Below are 5,299 nucleotides of genomic sequence, written 5' to 3'. Positions count from 1 at the left end.
TAGCGGGTTGGGGTTGAGATCTTCCGGTTTTGCATTTTTTTTTTTTTTTCTTTTTTATTTTTGAACGCCCCGGATCGCGTCCAATGCGGTCGAATCGAAATTTGACGTTCGACCGACAACGGCGGCGGAACATTAACGGAACCAATTGACCTGTCTATTACATTTTATGTTTGGTATTTTTTCCTTTCTTTCTTTTTTTTGTTCTTTTTTTTTTTTGTATCGTGCAAAAGGAAGAAGAAGAAAGATCTACAAGCGTGTCAAATTTTGTACAATTCTTGGAAGCGTCTTCCGTTTAGGTTAGATTAAAACGGGGCGTTATAATTCATGCACATTCATCAAGCCTTCTCTCCAAGTTCCACGCGCTCTTCCACGTTTGGTAATATACATATTGCAACGATCGTTGTTGAAACTCGAAGACCGGACAGCCTTTCATCGTGATTCACCACGCATCCATTTTACACGACGGGCGCAAGAAGTGGCAAGGGATGAAGACATAGCTACCCGAGATATTCCCCGGGCTTGTGCGTCTTTGTCGTAGTTGGGCCGCCCCTTTGCTTAGGTATTTCCTGCGGACCCGGCCGCATTAGCATTTCCGTTACCGTTACCCTCCACCGTCCACGGAAATTTCTGCCACGGGGAACAGTGGCAAACGTATTATACCTACACTCTCAAAACTACGAATTGTACTATGAAAACTTGGCTTTCGATCGGGGCACAGGACTTCCGTTTAATTAATGCTCAACGGCCACACCAACGGCCGACCGACGAATTTTTCTCTCCGTTCTATCGTTCTCGATCGTGTCATTTTTCATCCTCGTGTCGAGTAATTAATAGCCTCGCCCGTACGGGTAGAATAAATTTACGAATATGGAGATTGCTTCGTTCTACTTTCGCCGGAGGAAGATCCGGTGATCGATGTACACGTGACTGGAATCGGTTATCATACCCTACCGGAGTCGGAATCAAGAGTCGGCTCTGTGCGCGGATCGTGTCGTTGTTTCGGAAACTTTGACGGAGGCGCCTAAAAGCGACGTTTGGCCTTTAAGGAAACTTTCACGATCCCTCGGTTGTTTGCATTCCCACATTTCCTAGACTTCGAGAGACGGACAAATCGTTCTCGGCCCGACTGCCATCCATCATCTTGCGTTCCTCTTGGTTGCTCCAACTCGGTTCGAAGCGTACAACTGAAGACGTTACGAAAAAAAGATAGAAATGATCTTTTCTACGATCGAGAAAGACGGGAGAGAAGTTTGGAGAGAAATCGTGCAAAAATCTCGCTCGTGAAAAACGTGTTTTCCGATTAATTATCAAACGTCGCTTTTATCCGAACAGAATTCCAATCGCGAGTACGATAACTGCGCGAGAAGACGCGAATATGGCAATAAAACGCAAGCGCGATTACGTTCGTAATTTTAAAATCCATTTCAAAATGAACAAAGTAACCGTTGTAACGTTCACAATTACTTAGTACGTCTCTCGAGAAGGTAATCAACGTACGTATCACGATCGTCGAGCATGATTTCCTTAATTTTATTTCTACGATCGGATCTCCACGGCAAAGTGACTAATCGTTCCTGCTGACATTGAATTAACATGCAAGAAGCTATCGTGCAAGTTATTCTCGAGTCACTTAAGCATTCCGTCTGGCTGTCATTAAGTTCTATCGTTCATATCACATGCCCATTGTTCGTAATTACATTGTTAAGCCGATTTAGTCGAAAGACAGTGTCGTGTTCCTTTCTGCGAACGCGGACCGCGTGGTCATCCCGCGCTCGTTTGTCCCGAGCAAACGACGGAATAACCAGCAGCTGCTCTCCAAACCTTTTAGAGGCCACGCACGATATATTATGATACGAGAAAAATTCGAACGATTTCATTTACGATTCGTCGCCATTTCCAACGAATTACTACGAATACGTAATCACGATTTTATCCTATCCGTCGTCACGCGCCGAATTATCCATCTTTTCTTTTCTCTGCCTCTCCGTTATCCTCTCCAGCCTTGAGGAGGAAGAAGGAAGCAACGAGCGAGCGAGCGCGCGTAAAATAAAAGCGACTCCATTTGGTGAAACGACGACGCGCCGGCTATAAATTGTATTAACGAATCAAGCGTACGGCCGATCCTATTTGCATAATGTATGCTTATCTGGCGCGTTTAATGGATATCTGAATGTCATCGCTAATGGGACCGGTAATATCCCCCCTCCTCCCCTCCGTTTCACCGGCCGATACCGGCCTTTCACGAAAATTTGAAGAATCTAGTCCCGTCGTATCGCGCGTACGCTTTCGAGACAATAAAATATTCCCGAATTTCGAATCGATACTCGTATCGTCCTACTTTAAAAACCACCTTCCCACGCGTGATCCACGATAATTATTCGACAACGTATACGATAATGACGTGATATAAAATTTCGAGAGGAATCAACGATTATTCCGACGATGAGGATGGATCGGTGTTTTACACGAGAAAGAAGGAATATATATCTAAACGCGTATACTCGAAACGGAGGAATTTTTAACCAGCCAATGTTCCTTGGAATACGCGTGACGTTTTATGTCCGTTTTACACACAAGAACGAACGGGACGAGTCGAAACGAGAAAACGAGCGATGAGGTTGTACACACGTAGCGGCGCTACCGCCGCGGTAGTAACGTATGCCGGTAACGGTTGGATCGAACGTCGGCGTCGATTTGCCTCAAGATTTACAGCTAGCACTAAATATCCGTGGCTGGGTGTTATTATCGACTTTACTGCATCCCCCGTCGATCGTCAAACGCGGCTGTTCCACGCGTCAGGAGGATAGAGTTAACAGAAAGAGCGAATGATATTCCTGCGTCTACGCATCGTATATCATTCCGTTGCTTCATTGATTCCACCTTGGCTGGGCTTGCTCCGTTTCCGTGAGCGGGAAAGACGGGACCCCTCTCTCTCTCCCCCTCTCTCTTCCTCTCTCCGCTGTCTAACGTTCGGCCAACGAGTACAATACGGTCTACATCGGGGCGTCGGCTGTCTCTTTTAACGCCACCCTCCGACAGAGACGGTTCTCGTTGTAAATAACGCTTCTTATCTGAACTGTCGCGAAGTATGGACTACCACGGGGCCCCGATACGTTGCCCCGATACGATCACGAGCGTTTCGAGTTTGTGTCGTCGCCCATGGGGGAGTTGCTTCTAACGTTGATTCCCCTTTTCTCTTCACAACGAACGTTCCACGACAGTGGCCAACCGGCCGTCGAGGCCGAATCCGTGAGATTTATCGTCTCGCCGGTTTTTTACTCGGAGCCGCGGATTTTCGTATATGCGTTTTAATATTCATGAATTCGTGGGCCGATTATTATATCGACACTTCGAACGGTAGTCTGGTCCCTGGTGTCTTATTAGGGGAGGGGGGATTTGCATAATTCGTATTTGGCAATCGTTAATGTCGCGACATCGGTTGTATCGGCTGTGATTAATAATTTGAGTATGTTTCTCGATGATATTACAAACAAGTGGACAAAAATGTATATATATATAGTCGCGTTCCAGTCGCAGGAAATAAGTATAAAAAAAATACGTTAAAAGCTATTCCTCGAGCAGTATCTCTCGCGGTAAAATTTTCACGTTCTTAAGCACGTTAACGCACTTAGCGCACGCGTTACAAGTTCGGAGGAAAAATTGTTCGCAAGCGGCGTTGCAATCTCGCTGCGAGAGATCGGCAAGAATTTCAACGGCGAGGCGACAAACTAATGCGGTATACGCTGGAGGAGGATTTAAAGAAATGGCGAAGAGAGGCGGGAAAGGTACCGACAAAAGAGTACTAAACAGGTATCGTGGGCAAACGTGGTCGGGGATCGTGAAGGGAGGATAAACGAAAGGAAGAAAAAAAGCGGAAAATACGCTAATGATTGGCAAGGCGAGGAAGACGAGGCCCTGGCGGTAACGGTGTCTCGCGGACGAATGCGTTCCTCGATTCTTTTTTTTTTTTCTTTTCCTTTTTTTAAGAAGTCCGTTCGTTAAGAGCCGCTTTATTTGACGAACGAGCGCGCGGCACTGTTTCGCAAACAGGCTCGGTTTAAAAAACGCGGGATAAAGAGGAGGTTAATTGCGCCTATTCAATCGATTCGTCGTCGCTTTGATATTTGTTTTTCAAAAACGTGCACGCGACTTCGATGAGTCAGGTTTTTAATTACGACTCGGTTCATCTTCGATTACCACGGTACGAGGAGAAAGTTACACTCTTCTACTCTTCTGCTGCTGCTCGTTTTCGCCTCGATGACGCCTCGCAACGGATCGAAGGGAAAAATTAATAAAATAGAAAGGATTCTCTTTCCTTTTGCGAAATTCGAAGAACTCGAAGAATTCGAAGAAGATGATAATAAATTTTCGACGGGAGAAAAGAGGATATACCTTGAGTACGAAAGAGCGAAGATGAAGAGACGAGAACGGACGGATATCGCGGAGCGTGGTTAAACACCAGCCGTTAATAAGCGCCATTTAAAACAAGACGGGAGAGAAGGAAAGGGAAGGGAAGGGAAGGGAAGGGAAGGGCTCGAGGCTCGCATTGTCGCGTATTCTCGACGATCCCGACGATCGACGAAATTTCGTTTGAATACACTTATTGTCGGGGTCTCGGGGCGGCGCGCGGCCATTCAACACCGCCGCCGTTATCAACGGCGTGGAATTTCGTTGGAAGACACCCCTTTTTGATTATTCATCGACGGTGGAAAAGGAGAAACCGCAGCAGAGGAGGAGGCCGGGTTGCCAAAATGATTTCGTCGGCCAATGGGAAGGGAATGACGGTAGGCAGATAACCACGGACACGATAAGAGAAACGGGATCGAGAGAGGGTCCCGATGGTGGGAGAGGGACGGGTGTACAGCGGGGCAAGGGAGAGAGAACGCGAGGCGGCGAGGACGGAGGGGGAGAGGGGCGGAACGGGGACCAAGAACGAAGTGAAATTTATTCGCGTACAAACGGATGTAAATTTATTTAAATTACGCGATTTCGGCCGGGGGTTTATTGTGGCGCGGCGCGAGCGGCTTTATTTGCTTTATCACTGCGTGGGACAAGGGATGGGCGTGGACCGTGCTAGAGCGCGAGAAGAATTCTATTTTGCGGGAAATTAAAAACTCTGCTGTGCTGCTCCGCGCGCGCGAGACTCTCCGTCCCCGTTTACATCGCGCACGGCCGGAACTAAACTTTCGTTTCTCTCTCTTCTTTTTCCCTTCTCTCTCTTCTTTTTCCCTTCTCTCCCCCTTTTCCTCCTCCCCCTTTCTTTTTTTCGCTTCGTTTTCCTTTCCATCCTCGACCCGAC

The sequence above is a fragment of the Apis dorsata genome, unplaced genomic scaffold (genome assembly GCF_000469605.1).
Source record: "Apis dorsata unplaced genomic scaffold, Apis dorsata 1.3 scaffold_264, whole genome shotgun sequence".
Classification (NCBI taxonomy): Eukaryota; Metazoa; Arthropoda; class Insecta; order Hymenoptera; family Apidae; genus Apis; species Apis dorsata.
Note: the sequence above shows the minus strand (reverse complement) of the source record.